Below are 21823 nucleotides of genomic sequence, written 5' to 3' on the forward strand. Positions count from 1 at the left end.
ATTTAAATGTGTGTGAATTAATTCAACAATTACGAAAAAGTTTTTAGTACGCAACTTTCTAAATCCACGGTATATTTATGGTATGTGTGTTACTTAGTTCCTCATCTACTAGCTTAGTGTCTTTAAAAGATACATAGAGTGGTAAAGGCGCGTTTTAGCGACATTTACGCTGTAGGCCGCTAACTACGTCGTTAATTAACTCGGAAGTCCAGCGACATCGAGGCAATTATTTATCGGTTCATTCGAACGGAACCTTTGTAGAACTTAGGTTGTCACCGTGTATCCGCAACGCACACGCAACAAGAAAATTCCTTTTCTTTCTCTCGAACTCCCTTTTACTGCTCGCGCGTTACGCGAGTCGTCGGTCGATACCGTTTCGAATCTCCTCGTGCTGGGGCGTGCATATGTAGCGGCAAATACGTTTATAGTGACTCCCTATGTCTCCATCGGTCGAATGGTCAACAGTTTTTGCGACTTACACCGGTAACGAGCGTCGTTTATTTCTTTGGAGCCATTAGCGCCCGGCGAGTCACTCTTCTGCTCGGCCGAACGAGTTACGCGACCGGTGAGCGATGCATCCGGTCTTCACGAATCGGAAACGATCATCCGAGATTCGATCCTCGCGCATTCCCGAGCTCCTTCTTTCGTTCTCCATCAAGTCAGGCTTTTCTGTCTTCGTCTCCCCGTATCTTTCCTCTCTTTCTTTCTTGTTTTGCAGGCGCCCGAGATCACAGTCACGTATCTCGTGCCATCTTTTCCTTGGCTAAATCGCTATCGATCGCGATCGCGGTCGTGTAGGAACATTACGTTGAAAATTGCGCTATCCGTTTGACCCCGCTACGGGATCGCGCATCGTCGCGTCTCGATCTCGGTCCGTTCTCCTCTCGTTGGCGCGGATCGATTCGTGCGCGGCCCAATCCATCCTCGTGGCCCGATTTTCATAGGAAAATTGCGCTAACCTTTCCTGAAGGTTAAATTTGACGACCGCCTCAAGTCACTCTATTCTCCACTTTTCGCGCTCATACGCGAGCTGGGTCGATCTTTTCGTACTTGTTATGACAGTGCGAGTATACGCTTCCCATTACTTTCACCGTTTATTCGTGTTTGTTTGAATAATTATTTAACAGACTGAGTGTCTTAGACAGGCTGTTAAATTTACAAGTAAGTATTACAGATATTGCCAAAACACTGTTTTATCATTGTATTTTCATACAAGTTGAAGAAATATCTGAAATGTTTACAATATAAAAATTTTTAAATTTAGCAGTAAAGTATTGAGTCGAACGTGCACATTTACAAAGCACATTAAAAGTATCAATATATATGTTAAACATAGCTTGATCCTTTATAGATTAAATGTCAACTGTTATGACACTTCTATAACGATTTATCTATCTAATTTTAATGCATAATTCATGAGTTATTCTTTAGACGCTATAGAAAATCGCGAAACAGAAAGGGGAAGGGAAAGGTGCGGTCGATTTGAATTGGTCGGTGACGTCAAACGAGCCAGCGTAGTTATTTTCAGAAGGACCGGCATGGAGAGAGGAGCGAGGTCGAGTCGCACGGGTGCGACGGGTTCGGGTCAGCTCGCTCTGCTCGCGCGACTCACCCACGCCATTCCCTTTTTCTTGGCCGCGACCCAACGAATGCTGCCTCGAAACTTGGCGGAATCGAAACTTCGCGATGAAGGTCCCTCGAGGAAACTTCGCAAAGTTTTCGATGGAAGATGCCTCTTAAGATATACTTCGTTAATACTTTATAGAATAAGTGATATTTTTTTGTCTCTCGCATGTGGATACAGCTAGTCTCTTGTTCTCTCATGATACTGCAAGTTTTTAACATTAATTTTTTGTTTAAACTTGTTAGTTTGATCTTTGTTCTGTACGACATTAATACGTAAAGAGAGAGAGAGAGAGAGAGAGAGAGAGAGAGAGAGAGAGAGAGAGAGAGAGAGAGAGATAAATGACTAAAAAAATTAATAACAGAATTGTCCGAGAAAATTGCTGGACGCGCAAATATCGACACCATAAAAGAGGCCACTCGATTTCGCAATGCAGTTCTCGTCGGCAATTCTCATGTTGATCGGTGAAGTTTTCAAGCGAGCCGTACAAATTTCTATGACTATTATCGTTGAATTATTTCGCCGTATCAGAGCGTTTCGTGTTTCGTAACGGCGAAATCGTCATTATTCACGTCTCGTTAAGGCATCTTGAAGGAGGCGATTCCTATGCGCACACAAGCGCGGTGGCGCAAGTGGTAATCGTTGCTAATATCTGCCATGTTACGGCTATTACCATGCCTCACCGCGACACAGCCGTAAATTCCTGCGAGCGGGAGCGTACTTGGGCGTCTTAAATCCATCTCGTTTTCGCCTCTCGTCGTCATCGTGAATCGACCCGCGAATGCCTTTTCCGTTCTCTCCCTCGGACGAAAGCACGCGATCGCATCGAGTGCTCGGATTCTACCTGCATCCGCTACATCGCGATCTGCGTACGATCTAAAATACCTCTGATTGATTGGCTATTCGTAAACAAGTGATCAAACAAATGATCAGACACGATTCAGTTGTCGATTACTGAAAAATAATTTTGTTTATTATTTTTTATTAATAAAAATTAACAAAAAAACGATAAATAATGAAAATGGCGATAAGAGCCGTTGCAGGATGTTCGTGCTAAATTTTTAATTTTTCTTAAAGAAATTAGTAAATTAGTCTACAAGAGACAGTTAAATTGTACACCGATCTCAATTCGAGATACTTAAAGTGTACGAAAATTTTAAAGTACATAGTTCTCATATATCGAGAAACTTGAATGTACGTATAGGAATTATTGTAAAGAAAGGAAGAGAGAAAAAATATCAGGGCGCGAGTGGCTAAGCCGGGAATTGAACCCGGGTCTTTCGCTTGCCGGGCGAATGTTCTGACCATTAAACTACTCAGACCCCACGCTTCTAACATTTATCTCTCCTAGATTAGGAAATCAACAATGCTGTAGGACATAAACGCGTCATAATGCCCGCGTGATTTAATTTACTAATTTCTTTAAGAAAAATTAAAAATTTAGCACGAACATCCTGCAACGGCTCTTATCGCTATTTTCATTATTTATTGTTTGTTAAAACATTTGGAGCCTTCCATTATATGTGGTTTAAAGTTTTAACAAAAAAAAATTCAATAGCATTTAAAGCATTGGCAATAGCACTTGTAGAAAGCAGAAATTTTGAGCTTTGAAATTTTTGCATCTCTAAGTACACATTGAATAAAAGTAGACCATTGTTTTAGATGTGCTGTTATTAGCATATTTACTTTATCGAATTACTTTAGAATTTATGTAATTCTGTTTATCTACGTAGATTCCGAGCATTTTCTCTAATGAAAAGAAGGTTTATAATTTTTAATTACGAGCAAATTGTTATATTATGAAAAACAAATATAGGTATGTTGTTCGTCTCCGTGGCGATACTTTGTTTCTATGACTCAGACAGTTATTAAATAACAACAGCGGGATATTATTTAAGAATTTCGCTAATGTGTCGGCAAATTACACGTACAGGCGTATTCACCGAGATGATTTCTCGCTGCATGGATCTCACAGATCACGATCCGAGTGCCGAGCTGCTCGAGTTCCCGCAGGTTTCCGTTTGGTCGGTTGCGTGGGCGCCGGGCTTGGCAGGGTTCCAGGACTCGTGGGAGGCTGACCAGGCCTCACAGACTGACCTCAGCCTCTGACCTCACCCGAAATAATCTCCCTACTGCCTGGCTCGTTTCTCTTGCATTTCTATTTCAGAATTTTCCTCTCTTGCGTGCTCCGCGGAAGGTACGAGTTGCGACAGACGACACGAGGTCGCTGGAACGTTGACTTCTTTTTAGCATTTTTTATAGTAGCAGTAAATAAGTCAAGTACTTTGAATACGCACATTTGTTGAAAACTTGTTTTTGAATTTTGTATTTTTTAAATTCTTTCTGCATTGTTTTAAAATATCAGCGTTAGATGCTTTATTTTTGTCATTTATTTAGTAGAAAAATCGAGAAATTTTTAAATATAAAATTTATATTAAATTATGAAATTTATTTACATTAGAAGTTTATTATTGATACGCGCAATTTTAATTGAGGCATTCGCGAGATGCAGCGTTGCCCTCTTTCTTGAAATTCGCGACTCGTTCACCCTCGCGCTTCACGAGGCGTTCCCGAAAGCTCTTCTCGCAGTAAAAAAGGGAACGATACAATTATCCGGCACGCATTTACGAAACTTTCGATTTCGCGTAAACGGGCGGCGCGACGCGACGCATCGTCGGGCGCATCCCGCCGCGGGGTTATTTTCAGCAGCGTCGTTTTTCTCTTTGCCGTCGACGGTAGCGAATAGCGCGAGGAATTATGAGCGGATTGCGGCTCCTCTTTCTACTCTACTCCCTCGTCTTCCGTCTCTCTCGCGGCTGAGATAGGTAGTTCCATTATAAGATGCAAATTCGCCAATAATTCCGCGCGGCGTGGCCGCCTTGTCGGCCCGGTCGCGTATCCTCTCGTAATCGTTCATATCGCGCCGAGATCGAGAGCCCGTTTTCCAATTCCCCGTGCGACACCGGCCGCCTTGCGACGCCGGGAGTTAATTATTGTCCGGGCGATTTAATTGCTTCGGGTATCGCGATGTCCTCTCTCTCTCTCCGCTCGCGAGGAGGAGACAGGAGAAGACGGCGAGACCGTAAACACGGGCTGCGTGTGGCGAACGGAAAGCCGGATGGAGGCGGTGTTCTCCGTGTTTGTAGTACCAGTATCGTTTACAGACTGATGTAGTGGGTGCTTGTTTGGTTAATATTTCGGCCGGCGTGACGCGTACATCCGTGTCCGTTGAAAACAACCGCCTTCCTCGCGTTAGGTACTGTATCGGATATCGATGAACTCAGCAGATCTCTGAATACGCCGAAGAATGCGGACTCAATATTTCAACACCTGGTGTCGTTATATACATTAGGAAGCATACGATAATCTTTTTCTCTCTTTAACGCGTGCGAGCTGTGGAGCTCGCATTGAAATACGCTCGTTACAAATATCATACATTGCTCCAGAATTCGATTGCGAAATGAAATTTGATTAAAAATGCGATACGCTTGCGGGAAGAGTTTGGTCTTTGAGCAGGCAGGTGCGGAGTTAATGCGATTTCGTTTGCAATTGGCAGCGCATGAGATTTTGTACCGCTTGTTAAGAGCTATCGTAAGACGGTGGGAATTATGGGTACAAGCGCACGCGAGAGAGTACACAAAGTCGAAGGGGGTGAGAATCTCGTCGCGCTGACGTGCTTTACATGTAAATACAAGGAAAGAAGGTGCGTCGCGAACAAGGCTATCGCTTTGTCAATCTGGTAAGCCAATATCGCTTATTCTCTAGGAGAGTGCAAAACCGCTCTCGTATAAACTCACGCAGCGATCGGGCGAACCAGTCAGCGCCTGATGTATTTCCAGGGATATCTAATTACTTGCGCAAACTAAGAACGAAAATGCCTTCGCGCGCTCACAACGGCACTTATTTTGCATAGTATTTTCTATTTTCTTACTTTATTTCTTCAATTTTTCTCAGAATTAAAATTTTCGAAAATATATCAGAAAATCTCTTCGAAATACTAAAAATGCTAGAAACATATCTTTGTAAAAATAATTATTATTATCACAAACACTTTAAATATGCTAATAGTAATTAACATAATTTCTATCGCAATTGTTTGTTATAATTTTTCTCATAAAAAATTTAATTAAACGCGAATTTGTGTCGGACGAGTGCATTTCGCTTATTAATGTGAGATGAAAGGTCGCTTCCGTGAAAACCGGCTGCCGATCGACGTCTTTCATGCGCGAAGATGCTGCTGATTGCTAAGGAGGACAAGTAGTCCGTGGTATGAAAACTCGGCGGGAAGGGCGCACCATGGAACGAATGTTAAGTCGCAGATGTTATCGTTCCAGATATTTACTGGCCTGCGAGCCATCAGCTTGCTCCAGATTAATGGCGCGATCGGTAATGAACGTGGCAGCGCGCGGGGCCACGGCAATCACGGCTCCTTCTTGGTACCACAAATCCTGACTTCCTCGTGTCCTGCGGCCATACGCCGCGTGTTATCTTACGCACACACTCGTCCGCGCGCGAATGTGCGTGCGTTATTATCAATACGGCCGCGGGATGCGGGCTCTGCGCGCAAGACGTCGCAGGGCGTCGCCGCTCGCGAAGATTACTGGTTTGCCGGGAATAAGTCCGCAGAAATATTTTACCGCGAATTATAAAGCTGGACTCAGGCGGCGTTTAGGCGAATTTTTTAACATTTATGCACCGCTTGCAGGCATACATTGCTATTACGTAATGTGAATAGGATAAATCTCGTGTATCCCGAGAATTGGCAAAATAAAAAGAGTGGTGTTACTTTTGGGAAGATAGAAATAATATTTATTTTTTATTGATCAAGTTATAGTACTGGCGAGTTGGCGAGTAAAACAAACGCACGATAAAATTGCTTTTAATTGCGCGCTAAATGCGATAGGAGATTATTTTCCGCATCGCAGATGATAATCTATTGCGTGGCCTGTGTCGTTGGCAATTCTAAAGACGAGCGGCGCAAAATAGAAGCACACTTAGAGCAGTTACAATGTTATTTGGCGTCCCTTCCGCAATATGATGTCCCGGTACAGTCTTGAGGAAGCGGGTCGGGTTCAGATAAGAATAAGCACTTGGCGCCTTGTCGTAAACGTCGTCCGGACTGCGAACGTTCACAAGAACACTTGTCCGGCGTCCGCACCATCTTGACGCCGTTGAGGACCCTATACTTCGCCCGTTAAATAAGAATAAAAAATTAACGTTAACACGTAAGCATGACAAAGACGTCTACATTAAGTCTTGAGCGTTAAAATCTACGAGTTGAAGTGCTGACCAAAATTTCTATGTTAATTCCGCAATAATTTAGCTCATTATGCGGCTATTAAAATTTTCGAGCTGAAGTGCGGACCAAAATTTATATTCCTTAATTTCGCAATCATTTAATACGTTATGAGGGTATCGAATAATAGTTTCTAAGAGAAATATCTGTAGCGACGTTTACACGCAAACAATTCAAATTACAAAGGTAAATTCAAAAGTTTCTGCAAAATTGTTATTAAAGAAATTTTGTTATGCTTCGGAAAAAATTTTATGATTATATTATATTTAAAATATGAAGATTTCTTGGAAACGTGTTGACTGCCTCTCGTAATTTAAAATTTTGAAGATTTTAAAAAAGTTAAATGGAAATTAATGTGCTAATGAATAATTCACTGAAGTAATAAGCGCGAATACCTGTTTAAATTTCTGCAGCGATTTCCGCGATAACCTGTTTGCAAAAATTTATAAGGTTCATAAAGTCGAAACGCGAAAGTTCAACGACCTACTTATTTAAAATTATACGATTTTGTCGACACCGGAAAACGATCTCGTTCGCGTTGCGCGCCGTTCGAATCGCAGTAACGCACTTTCGGTCACATGTGCGGACGATACCGGCAGCATTTGTTCCAATCTGGACGGGTCGTGGTAATAAATATGCCTCGGCCGGCTGATATAATGCGAGCGTGGGTTGCTACCCACGGAATCGGTCCTCCGCGCGCGCGGTTGCTTGATTTACGCCATATGCCGCGATGCATCCGCGGGGTCTATCGTTCTGCTTGCATTTTGCCGAACCGAAAATAGGTTCGGCACTCGTAACTCGATGCTGTCTTCCTCTGTTTCTCCCCTTGTTCTCTCCTTCCCCTCCCTCTCTTTCTCTTTCGCTCTTGTTCCCGTTCCTTCGCTCATCATTCTCTCTTCAACTCGCGTTCGCGGAATATTCCGGCGACTACGAACGGCTCGGAACGCGATCCATTCGACTCCGAATCCACCTCCGCGCTTTCTCATCGCTACCTTCCATGAGACTTGGAGCGCGTTGTTAATGCTCGTTTGTTTTCGGACACAGTCCGCTGCATCTTCGATCCGCTCTATTTCTGAAAGATCGTTACTCCCGGCGATCCGCGCGGCCTGCGACGATGCTTGCGCACTAAATCGACTGGCGGCGTCACCCGTCAAGATGTTTTCCGTCGAAACGATACGGAAACACCGATAATACTCTCTCGTACCTTCGTCGTAAATGAGCTACATTATCAGTTGCAATAAGGTCTAAAAGACATCGCCGGAATCCGTTCCGGATCGTGAAATATTTATTCGCCCATGCGCTCGAGGACACCGATTTCCGCGAACCAGTTCTCGCTCGTCGCGTAACTAATCGCGCGTGTCTCGCGACGATCCTGCCTGAGCGGGAGTTATCAGCGACGTTCGTCCCAGTTGATACTTGTTCCGATCTGAAAGAATGTATCCCGTGGCGTGAATGACAAGCTGTCGACGGACTATTGCGTGTCACTTTATCTTGAACATTTAGCGTTTTATGAACGCGATCCGGAAAAATCTCGCCTTGTATCCGAGATTATCGTCATCGTGCGACGAGCTGCAGCTGTTTACTTCGACGGCAAAGAAGTGTGTAATTTTGGTTCGTTAAGAAAACAATTTTCTCATCAATCTTAGCTTTTTCTACTTATCTTACATTTCTTGCACACATCGTTTTCACATTTTAAGGCTCCTGGGTAGTCACCGCAGCCATATTAGATTCGTGACGTCAGAAGCGAGAAATGACACGCCGAGAATTCTTGCGTGCCATTTCTAAATAAAATGATAATTTAACAAAGTAACACTCTAGATCGCTTTAAGACACCTGTAAAATTGTCCGAAAACTATGCTTTTTCCTTGACAGGTTATAAACAATCGTTAAATCAACCGTGAAGCGAAGCCTAATTATGCGAGAAAACACACGGTTGACAGCTGTCTGTATGAGTAGAAAATACTCCTTCTACGTTGGGCTTTCCCTGCTAATCTTAGTTTTCGGATAATTTTACAGGTTTCATGAACACGTCACATATCACAGCACTAACATTTAACGAATATTAACGAAATGGCACGCAAGAATAAATTGGGTAGTCAACATGTCATTTTTTCACGTCTAATAGTTCATCGATTCTCCACCTAAGACGCTGCATGAGAATTTCTGTCATATGGACATGTCGGTAACGGTACTAAGCTATATATATTCTGTATTTATCGCGTTTATTTTTTTGTAAACAAATTTTTGAATTATAAATTAGCATTTTGTATGTTATTCAGTAATTTACTTTTATCGTATCAATTGATTAGGTCAAACTGTTACACTATTTACTTATACAATAAATCGACTAGGTAAATTCGACTAGGTTTTTATTCCTACCACAATTATGTCGCCACTGTCAACGCGGAGTTCACGACTACGGGACCAGGAGCCTTAAACTTGTAAAAACATGTTCGAAATGGATCTTACGTTTATGTCACAATTTTACACGAAACTTCTAAAAAACCTGGCTATTACTAGGGTCGATATCCATAATATGCTTTGACGCACACGAAACGTGAAAGTGTAAAACTTGTAACGGGGAAACGACGCAAAACACATATCCGGCGAGTCATTAATTTTACCGTTTATAAGGAACCATCAGCAAAGAACTCGATGAAATCGCGGGCAATCGTCGTATTACCGACTTTCTCGCGCCTCGTCGAGCCTAGGCAGTTCGCGGGTAATCACTGCCAGCGCTGATACGTTAACATTAATATTCCACGCGTTTAATGCGATCGGTATCGAGCGTATCGACGACGTGTCAGACAGGCTAATGCGTTTCCCGCGCATCGCTGACGGCTGCTATCGGAATCCTCGAGAGGAATAAAAATGACGCCTCTTCCGTTCGTGCGATCATCAATTTTGCCTCGCCACGGCGCTGCGCCCTTACTTCCTGCGCGCTTTCTGCGGTACGCGACTGCCCGTGGGTCGATCGGGACCGGTTTCGACTCCGGAGCTACCGCGTGGTCAACGAAAAACTCGACTTATGATAACGCTGCCCTGCGAAGGGCACGAAAGACGGATCGAGGGGACCGGAGAGCCTCGGGCACAGAGCCACCTCTGATTGGCCTCGCCGGCGTCGATCGAGGCTACCATAATTACTAATTGCCGCTCCTGGCTTAATTAGCGATTCACGTGGCCATTTTATCATAACTCCCCGCCTGTAACTCCCGCCACTTTCTTTCCGTACACCGCGAGACGTTTTTCGATGCCCAGCGAGAAAGCCGAGCGAGTGAGCGGTCTTATTCCTCGGATGAGTCGCGCTCGATCGCGCGGTAGCGGGCGAGCAAGAAGGAAGAGAAGGAGCGCGTTCTTCTTCGTAAACGGACCTTCCTGCTCTCGGGGATTGCTTCATTAGACTGGTGCACCTGCCCGGGCTGCATCTCCGGCGGCCTTGCTTCTTTCACGATGTTCGGATGCGTCACCGTTGAAAGATCCACGCGCGCGCTCGCTCGGTCGGAGCGCCCCTCTGATCGGCGTAGCGAGACGCGATCGCCGTGACTGTTAATTTTGTATTCTCCGGTACCGTGCGGAAATTGACACTACACGGGCGTGCAAACGTGGCGCGCGACGTGAGAAATTTGGGACGTGTCCAAGATTCCGTAGGCATTCGCGCGTAAACAGCGACATTCTGTTCGCACAGTCTAAATCATTTATTTTCAGAATGATCTAATTATTTTATATCCACCGAGATTCCGCGTAAATTCTCGATATCGGTCTGAAATAAAATATCAGTTTACATTTGTCATTTCATGCGCAATTTCGAGGAGCGCGCGCGGTCACGTTTAAGTTTAAAGTGATCATGAGCTCGGTCAATAAATATTCCTCGTTTAGTGGGGTCCGGCGGAATTAGAGCCCGGCACCCGGTCTATATGTAGATTGCGAGAGAGGCCCCTCCGGAATCGATATACATATGTATATCGGCGCGCGGGCAGAAGAGCAGCCTCTCGCAGACCGAGATCGGATAATAGCCCTGCGCGGTGCAGGAGCCGGGCGCAAGGCAGTCCATCGACAAATGGCCGTGGCCATGCAATAAACAAGCCGCGCAATTAAGAGAGCAGGTTAATTAATGTGGACCAACTAGAAAAAAGGCTCCCTTCGCCGCGCTCTGTTTTACTCTCTCTTTCTCTCTCTCCCTCTCTCTCTCTCTCTCTGTCTTTCCTCCTCTCGACCTTTCCGCCTATTTCCTCTTGTCTCTTTCTTTCTTTCCGTTTCTCCCCTTCGATTCCCCTCTGCCTTCGCGTTCGATGCAACCACCGTATGCATGGTATTTATCGAGGACTGAACCGCCCTTTTTTGCACGCGAAGGGCAGCGCGGGACGTCGCGCGGGATTTCCTTCTGTCTCGTCCCAAGAGAAGGAAGTCGTGGCGAAGAGAAGAATGAAGGGGCAGAGGGGGAGAGCGGTCGGTTTACTGGGCGCGCTCGTGAAATCCGGTGAAATCAATTCGCTGCGCGAGCGGCGACAGTCGTAAATCGTTGTCTTTGTATTCCTTCTGCTTCTCCGATGTACGCGCGGTCAGGAAGAAGCGGCGACCGAACGGGTGATCAAACGGGCTGGAAACCCGAGGGCGATGATGAATTCGCGTTTGCGCCGGTGAGTTATCGTTTCCGTGCGCCGATAGGAGGAAGCCGCAGTTTCTCGTTTTCTTGATCTATTTTTCCAATGTACGATTAAGTCTCGCGCACTCTCTCTTATAATTAAGAAATCAATATTTGATTTAATTTCGTTCTTCATGGTTGAATTCTCCGTTTTGAGAAATAGTGCTATAAGTCATGAAGAAAAACAAGTTAAAGTAGAGATGTCGTACGTAGCATTGCTTTCTACAGTTATTGCGGCAGATATAAAGTCTTACACTGATTGTGAGAGAAAAGAATGATTGCAATAACTATAATCTAGTTTTTTTTTTTTTTGCGTCAACCATATTTTTATAGGTATTCTAACTATATGGTTGACAATACTACACATATAAGGTTATTATTGCTAGAATTATAGTAATAATTTCTATAAAAATGAGTATCTTGATAATAATTGTAGTGCTATACAATTATAGTTCCAAATATCACATACTCTTCTTTCAGTGCAGATTTTGCTTTTAGAATCCTAAAAAAGTGCTGTGCAATAAAATAAAATTTATTTAATTATTTGCAAATTTTTTAAATTTTGTTAAATTGAAAAAAATATGTATTATACTAAAATGTTAAAAGAAGAAAAGGAAATTTAAGTAACTGCACATTATTTCTTCCCGGCTAAATTAGTTCTTAGGAACAATTCGCGATTATATCTTGGCGATGCGGTTCGGAAGTGCTCGAAAATTACACACAGCTCCGACACTTAGCGCGGCATATTTCGTAACGGACGCATTTGCAAACGTAAGGCGGGAAATTGTGCGTGAAGCTCGCCGGTCGTACCACCTGCGTGTTAGGCATCATTTGTGCGAGAATGCCGCACTCGCGTACACACACCGTGTCGATCGCAATAATTATCGGATATTTCCTACGAGCAGTCAGCCGTGTGCTCTGACATTTTGACATTAGCAACGGGAATCGTTGGAAAACTGGAGATTAACGTGTTTGCCTTGATGGCAGTTACACCTGCCGAACCAGTTTGAACGACGATGATGAAAGTAAGATAATTACTGGCGTTTGCCTCGTTAAAGAAGTCCACGAAAGTGAGATTTTTTCGTAAGACTTCGTTATTCTAATTTATATGATCTTCGAAATATTTTACACATGGTATGTTCGCAATAAGAAGAAATGCTGTAATTATTTTTACCATGTTAACACCAAGCTGTTACTGTAATTGCAACTTGTACGTAGCGTGCGGTGCAAAAAGCGGCGGCAATTAAAGTCGTCAGCGGGCTTTGATAAGTCGAGTCGGCTAGATCGGATCAGGAAAGCACTCGCGCGATGCGCCTTTCCGTTTTGCCGGAGATTGCCTCTGAGTGTCTTTTTGCCGTCGGCAAAACCGAGAGAATTCGCGTTTATGGACGGCGCGCGAACCTATTTGGCGTTCGCGGAAGGAGCGTCACGAGAGCCAATGAGGAAATGGCGGCGAGCATGTTGCGGAACGTACGATGCTCTCCTCAAGGCCGTGTTAGACCTTCACCTCTTGACACTGGTGTACCCGAAGGCACGACCGTGCGCCACGGAATACCGCGGTGCTTAGGATCCGCATATACATTAGCCTCTCCGTGCTCTGCGTGCGCGAGCGCGATCACGAATAATTTACCATCAACTCTTTCAACGCTGAATTTATGCACCGAGTAATATTTACTATTTTCCGCAAACGTGTATCATTTTTTTATATCACCAAGTTGGGATTTGTACACGAAAAAAAGTGCGAAAAAAGATTACGCGAAAGGTTGAGACCTTACTGAGACCACGGAGGGCTTGTAATTAAGTTGCAGATTCGAAGCGAGTCGGCAACGGGCATTAATTAAGACATTAAAAAATTAGCCCCGCAATTAATTACGTTGACCGCAAAAATCCTTAGTGCGTTGCGATGTGAGCCTGCCTTTCGCGTGACCACGAAGTGGCGTGGGTTGGCTTTTGAAGCGACTAATTACCGTAATTAGTGGCACGGTAGTCGGCGGCTGCGGAGGCCCGGTCCACGAAGAATCATAATTTGCGTCCTTGACCCGTGTCGCGCTTCTAATCGACCCGCGTTTCAGCTTTTTTTCATTTTTCAAAGTTTAAATGTTTTGTTTTGCACGGTGAGAGAAACTAGCACATTTAATCGGAAGTTTCGTCGAGCATTTGTTGAGGCGTTTAAATATATCGATTTTTCAAGTAATCCGACTCATATACGGACACGCGCGCAGTGACAACAGACGGAGGCCGGTGCATGTAAACGCTGCCAAGAGAGCACTAATCGGGACCACCTACCACTTTGTGATTTCATAATCAACGCCCGCGGCACGAGAATTGTCGGCGCACGAAGTGTATACGTGCTATTATCTTCGACGTTCGAGTTTCAATTAGCGTAGAAATGCCCTTGAGCGAATCTCGCGGCTCGGAGAATCTACACGTCGAATTACTGATTAACATTCCGGTGAAATTGCTTCTCCGAATTTGCTCATTATTGATTTTTTTGGACAAGTTTTATTTTTTTTTTTTTTTTTTTTTTTTTTCCGTCAAATCTTGCACAATGGTGTATTGTCGGATGTCCTTAAGGATGTTTTGTACGTACAATCGTAGCAAAAAGTTGCTAAAATTTGATTTTGATGAATATATGCTCTTCTCATATAGTTTGAGTAATAAAGATTGCACAGAATCTTATCATTTATTCATAAGTAGAGTGCAGAAATGTACTTTTAAATTTCTGTTGTTTTTTTTCTGAGAATTTTCGAATTTTCTGAATTATGCTTGACGTGCGGATAAAGGTTAGTTGTGTTTATCCATAATGCCAAAAGTAGGCCCTTATCGATGGAAAGGAAAAATAGTGACCAAAAAAGTGTATGAAAAGAAACTTCAACAAAAAAAATTTTTTTCTATCTATTTTAGCCACTTAAATCAACACGGTTACGCGTTTTCCATAAAGTCACGGGTAAATTCGTTGCAAATTAAAATTCTTATAACTTTTGATTGCTTCAGTAAATCGACTCCGGATTTTGTCACAAATCTCCGAACATATGTAAGAACAATCTGTAAAATTTTTGTTAAATTCCTAATATTTTAAAAATAGGTACTAAACATCCTTAAGAAATATGATTTAAAAAAAAAAATAAATATATTTTACAGTATGAAGGAATGTAATTAGAAAATTTTGTTTCGATATTGAATTACTTTGTCGAAGAAACTCTAAATTGAAAGTTTTGAGTTACAAAGAAATAGTTTATTCTGAAATAAGAATATTTCTTTAGAGTTTTTCGAGGTTTTTTTGTTTTCCACGAATTCACGGTTTCTGCTCTCGTACATACAACACAAGAAATCGGAGCGTGCAAAGTATAGACGCTTTCATTGTGACATGGAGACAATTCCTTTGATGTATTGCGCGACATTCCAGACGAATAAATCAGCACGCTGATCGTGCCAATATTATCGTCGATACTGTTTTCTTTCTCTTGATTCTTTTTTACTAAGAGGGGTCGCGGTTTTACGGTTCGTCTGTTTTGCGGTGTCGAATGTAAAAAGCTACGCCGTTATGCAAACGATCGAGCGAGGATTTACGGTGCCGCGAAAAGAGCCTTTCTCGTTGCATTCACGACGTCATTAACCTATGGAGACTCAGCTTCTTCACGGCATGCGTTTAAGGGTAAACGCCATTGTTCGGCGAGAGTTCGGTGAGAGTTTTACGCTCTTTAAATTTGATATAAATAAAGGATTAGTTTTACGTTCGTATTTAGCATTAATAAATAGCGCCTAATTGTTAGTATGGTCTTTTAGCTGTTTTGTTTCTTCGCTTCGTTGATTTTACGTGTTTATAATGCCGATAAATAACTTTTATCGCGAAGAATCGAAAAATAACAAGTGATGCAACGTGATAGCAATGCATTCTTGCTTTAACATTAAATTTGCCTGACTTTTAGTTTGCCGTGTTGTGAGATTAAGTGACAAATGATACCGAATGCCGATTATGAACGATTTTCTCGTTCGAGCCGAATCGGCTTAAGGCTCCTGGGTAGTCACCGCAGCCATATTAGATTCGTGACGTCAGAAGCGAGAAATGACACGCCGAGAATTCTTGCGTGCCATTTCTAAATAAAATGATAATTTAACAAAGTAACACTCTAGATCGCTTTAAGACACCTGTAAAATTGTCCGAAAACTATGCTTTTTCCTTGACAGGTTATAAACAATCGTTAAATCAACCGTGAAGCGAAGCCTAATTATGCGAGAAAACACACGGTTGACAGCTGTCTGTATGAGTAGAAAATACTCCTTCTACGTTGGGCTTTCCCTGCTAATCTTAGTTTTCGGATAATTTTACAGGTTTCATGAACACGTCACATATCACAGCACTAACATTTAACGAATATTAACGAAATGGCACGCAAGAATAAATTGGGTAGTCAACATGTCATTTTTTCACGTCTAATAGTTCATCGATTCTCCACCTAAGACGCTGCATGAGAATTTCTGTCATATGGACATGTCGGTAACGGTACTAAGCTATATATATTCTGTATTTATCGCGTTTATTTTTTTGTAAACAAATTTTTGAATTATAAATTAGCATTTTGTATGTTATTCAGTAATTTACTTTTATCGTATCAATTGATTAGGTCAAACTGTTACACTATTTACTTATACAATAAATCGACTAGGTAAATTCGACTAGGTTTTTATTCCTACCACAATTATGTCGCCACTGTCAACGCGGAGTTCACGACTACGGGACCAGGAGCCTTAATGTCTGCATACACGTGCATACGCGTGACTAAACTGGAATCTCAGGAATCGGTTCTTGACATTCAGGAGTGACGCATTACGCGACTCGCAATGCCAATTGATTATGCGACAAACGATTGAAGTTTCTCCGCCGCTGCAAGCAAATTTATTAATCAAACTTATCTCTTTTTTTTATACAATACATATATATATATAAATTTTTAATTTAAATATTTATTTTTAATACTTTTATATTTGGTAATTAGCATGCAACTTGTTACTTTAAAGAAATAAACGTAATTCGTTTTAATGTGTATAAACTAATGCAATGAATATTTAGATACGCTTTGCCAGTTTCGCAAAACACGGCTATTAGAAATCATCTCGGGAATTGGAGAAACTCGTGTTAATTGCTCAAATGTCAATGAGTAGAAATCACGGCATATAAAAGACCCCCGATGTTCGTTCGCGTCTAATACGAGCTGAACGTCAGACTTGAGTAACGAGAGCAAAACGGCGACGCATGCTGTCTCTTTCTCCCGCGAAGAGAAAGGGGCGGTATTCAATTCGCGCAAACTTTACAGCGGCCATGACCCCGATTCGGCAGGTGCACTTCCTCCCGAGATCGTTCCGGCGATAACTGTCGATCGTCGATCATCTTGCGGTCGCGTTGTCGGCCGTTATCCACCGTTGCGCCGCGTTATCCGCGTACGGCGAGTGCATTGTAGAAAGTAGCAGTGAAAGCGATACAAAATTTGATACGGCAATCCGCAGCAACGTTTTTTTTTTTTTTTTTTCAACTGTTCGCCGCGGATTAATTCCGCAGACGTGACCGGTCGCGGAAGAGACGTGGATCACGTCGGTTTCCGCACGCGCGACCGGCAGCAGCCGTCAGTTTCGCGTTCGCGAACCGCCGCTTCCGAAGCGGCGAACCCGAAACGATCGCCTATCTCGGCATCGCGCTCGGATTTCTCGCCGACCTTCGAGACCCCGCGCGCGTTGCTCTTAAATCAAAGAATTCATCACAGTCCGCCAATTAAACAGACTTTCCCGTGGAATTTCTGCGAGCGGTACAGAGCAGCGGCGCGTACGCGCATCAGTCACTGCCGCCTGAAAGTTTCTCGAGGTCTTAGCTCTCAAACGATCCGAAGAGACAATTTGATCGATGTTGTCCTTCCTCCTCGGTAGCGGCAGCGTTCTCACCCCTTCCCTACGGGACGTCCGGCGAGTCCTTCCTTAATGCGTCCTTGATGAGAGGCAACCTCGTGAGAGGCCGGCTTGGCCACCCCTTGCCTCGATTACCTGCCTTATCGATGCCGGCGATTATTTCGCTCGTCACGTTCGTCATCGTCTCTACGGGTCACCCGCTGGAAGCTTTTTACCTGCCAGCGCCACAAAGACGCGCGCTGCAACGACCGCGGGAACGATAATTCCTCGGAAGAACACTACCGTCCTTCGGATATTGCCGTTTCTCCCAAGCCACTTCCTTTAATCTTCTGGTGAAAGACGATATTTCGTAAACCCTGTACTACGCGCACGTAACAAATAAATTTCCGACAAAATTTAAGAGGTAAAACAAAATTTAAGCTTAAATTAATCTGGTGGAAATTTGAGACGGCAAAGACGACTTCGATGAAATCGAAGCTAGAACTTTTACATTATTTCTTCTTAATTCTTTGAATCTCGTATCAGATTACAATGTTAAAAAGTATCATTCAATGTATATTATTTATTATTATATTTTTATGAAGACACAAGCAAATTTAATTTTTACTGAAAAGAACTGAGAATAATTTGCAGACTATAAAATTTAATTTTATTTAAAGTCGATATATGATAATGACTAAAGAAATATTTCCAAAAAAAAAATTTTTTATTTTATATGTTATAAATATTCAAATTTACAGTGTTTAATCTTACAATCTTTAATATTAATATATATAGAATGTAAAAGTATTCTTAAAAATATAGCACTTACATCTTTTTTTATGGCGACCCTTCGATGCAGCGTGAGCTGGTCGGTTCAACATGCTGGTCGGCAAAAATTGCAAAACGACCGGCTCATAACTCCGCGGCATATCCGCTTTAACGGATGCTGGACGAGAGAGCGGAGCGGCGAGCAAAGTGAGTAGCGTACGGTTCGATGGTAGGAGAGCATAGATCGTATGCACATCGAAAAGGCTCATGTGCTTCTGCGGCTGCTGCTCTAAAAGGCTAGCCGACGAGCTAGCGTAGAGTCCCCGCAAAGGGGGGCTTCACGACATTAGAGCCACATTAACGCGCGTACTCGTCGACCAGCTGGTACCCTATCGGGTCAGCTAATTACATGCCGATTCTGAGAGATCACTCGTACAATGCCGCGTCGACATACTGTTCGCCTCGTCGTCGGTACGCCGATACTCGGGATGGAAATGAATCTTCGCGAGCGTCGATTCCTGCAGAATATTACATCGTCTCTTCGCATGTGCTTTTAGTCCTACTATTATTATCGTTCTCGGTATTTAATTAAAATCAATTCTTTGATCAGTTTTGAATATTTAAAAAACAACATCGGTGGATCTTATAATTTAATTGTTTTAATTGTTACCATGGAACGCAAAATTTGTTATTTTGGTAACATTTTTTAAATTGTAGATTTTTCTATTTATTACATAATAATAGTCTGAAAACATTTACAATGATGATGTGAGTATCATTTGAGAATATACCATTCGAATATATTCCGAAATACGTATACAATGTTTCAGATCGTCAGAATAAACACCGACAAACTGAGCTTAGACTCATGCAATCATCAGTAATAGATTTGCGCAATTGAATGCGTTAAAATCAACGATACGTATCGAATTGATTCGATTATCGTCGTGAGCTTTCGTAAAAAGGTTTCATCGGTTACACGCTGTTAACGCGCTCCCGCAAGTGCTCGCGCGAGCCCGCTAATCGTCGCCCGCCGCTTCGCGAATAGCGCCGACTCGATTTACAGCCGGATTACGAGCGCTCTCGGCTGGTTGCTCGGCGGATTCGAAACAGGCGCTTTTGTCTTCGCAATGCGACCGATTGCGATTACGGGGAGCGCGGGTGGTATAGTTTATGCGACGGCGGAGGCAGTTTGTTGCGACCGCGCGCACTTAATCGATGCGTGCGGGATTAATTAGACATTACGAAATTGCAGTGTGTAGCCTCGGGTAATCGTGATGGATGCAATCAGCCGGCACGTATTTATTTCTCACGTGCATTCGTCGGTTCACGAAGTATTTCATTACACGGCTTGTTGCGATCATCTCGATACGATTTGTTGTAAGAAGCTATTCTTCGAAATTTTCTCTCTCTACGTTTTTGTTTTTTTCTTATTGTCACTATTTTTTTGCTAACAATTATTGTTGCACATTTTATTCAATCTAAAAATTATTAAAAATTTTTATCAAGAGTTCCATGAAAAAATGTTCATAATTAATTTGAATTTCGACGAAATTTTGCAAAAGAATTTAAATTATAATTATGATTTTTACTAAATTAAAATATTTTATTTTATTATTCAAATCTGTTGAAATTAATTTGAGATTTTCTACTCCAACCGTGACAGTTTTACGACGAGAAACTTGCAAGCTGTATTAATACTATTTACGTGTAACTCGTAGGTGCGATAGTAATTTTCTATGTCACACAAAAGGGATCCACTCTGAGAATTGTTCGTCTTGCTGAAACACGCCGATCTCGGTGTAGCTCGCAGCTGTTGCCAGCGGGAGCTCTACCGGGTACCTATTTGAAGAAGGCATATTCTCTCTTTCATTTAAAGCCGCACTTGGCTCCTACTGTGTCCAAGATATTCGAATGTTGAGCTGTGGTTGTGTCCTCGAGGAACAAAGAACCTTTGCTCGTTACGGCGTGCTTTAATTAATTAAAACCTGACCTTTATGGTAACAAGATACATTTGTTTGCTAGAAAGGATGATGTCACGCGGCTATTAAACATTATAATGACTCTTTTAGAAACTACTATCGTGTGATTTTGTATTATTTTGTCCTCAATTAAATAATATTTGCGTATAATTAATTAAAAATGACTTTTTGTATTATATTTTCATATTAGTTTTTTTGTAAGATTATTTTTCCGCATCACGGTTCCTTTGCGATTACTGAGCAATGTCCTCGAAGGACGAGCGGCAACCTCGACGAATCTTTTCTGCGCGTCGAGAGCGCGGCGGTTTGTAAATGGCAAACACGCTGCGAGAGTCTATCCTCGGCTTCTCGCGAAAACTGTCGGCCGTTGTCGTCGGCGACGTTGCAAGCCGCTGATGACACTCTACGGCACTTGAGAGCGGGGCCGCTGCTGTTGCGGTGCTTAGTTTTCTCGAGGAGGGTCGACCCTTGTCGCCGTGGCGGCCGTCGCGATCGTCGTCGTCGTCGTCGTCGTCGCCGTCGACGACTATGGCGGTGATTACGACGTTCTCTCTTCGGCAATTACAGCTCAAGTGGCACCGTAAGAGACAGGTGGTAAGCTGCATCGGGTCGTTCGCGCGCGCCATCTTTGGCTTCCTTCTCTTTTCATCTTCTTTTTCGTCGTATCTCCCGTAAATTTATGACAGGATATATATTGCGGTATTTATCCCTCGAGATAACCACTCGGCTCCTGATGGCCCGTTTTAAGTCATCGTTCCTCTTAATTAATTATTTTCCAGCTACTAGTGTTGTATCGAGAAAATTTACCGCGCCGCGATCAATCCGGCATCTGCTCGCTCATGCGAATATTCTATCATGTATCATTGTTGTATAGTACTTTCTAACTTTCCTATTAATCCGTCTAATAACAAGACGACTTAATGAAATTACCCGAGAGCAGCTTTATGAGCGTATTTTTAATTCGAAATAAATAATTGTTATTGTTACTTTGAACGTCGAATGCGGCAGAAATTTTTTTACCATATATATTCGCAAATGTTTGTAATTTTCCATATTTCCATCGTTTCGATTACACGATGAGAGAGCTGGCAGCTGTGCGGAAGTGAGCAGTCGATAAACGCGCGTGGTACTCTACGGTATCGGAGATTAGCACTATATTAAACCGCGATATCGTCGGTAGGGCCACTTTGTAGCGCGATCAATAAAACGACGCTCTACAGGGAATCTCGCGGAGAGACACTTTCAACGGCGACACGTTATCGCACGACCGGTCTGGGTCTGGTAGATCGCGGCGACGGCGAGGAAACTCGATGCGAGATCTTCGTCGTCAAGGGCTGCGGATAATCGACTTAACGACGAGGCCTTAACGACTTCGCGGTAACGGTTTCGCCGGTCTCTCGCTGTCGTCGGGCATTACGATCCGCGGGAATTCTAAACTTGAGCCCCGTCCGCAGGGCTCGCGTCGTTGTCGCCGCTGGCCGAACGATCAAGACGACGGTCGGGGGCTCTATAGTGCACGGGCGACACCTCCATACGTGTCATGGGGGGGAATCGATCCGATCCGGTTGTAAGCCGACCTAACCATAAGTCCGCCGCGGATCGTGCTCGTCGAACAAGAGTGTCCGGCTCTC

The 21823-nt window shown here is 43.1% G+C and overlaps 1 non-coding gene across 1 annotated transcript; it reads right to left on the minus strand.

Moving 5' to 3' along the window:
• Window positions 1-2874: 2874 nt before the first annotated feature.
• On the minus strand, window positions 2875-2947 carry TRNAA-GGC (transfer RNA alanine (anticodon GGC)). Its single transcript has one exon. It is a non-coding gene; the product is annotated as a tRNA-Ala (tRNA).
• Between the last annotated feature and the right edge of the window lie 18876 nt (window positions 2948-21823).

The sequence above is a fragment of the Linepithema humile genome, chromosome 1 (genome assembly GCF_040581485.1).
Source record: "Linepithema humile isolate Giens D197 chromosome 1, Lhum_UNIL_v1.0, whole genome shotgun sequence".
Classification (NCBI taxonomy): Eukaryota; Metazoa; Arthropoda; class Insecta; order Hymenoptera; family Formicidae; genus Linepithema; species Linepithema humile.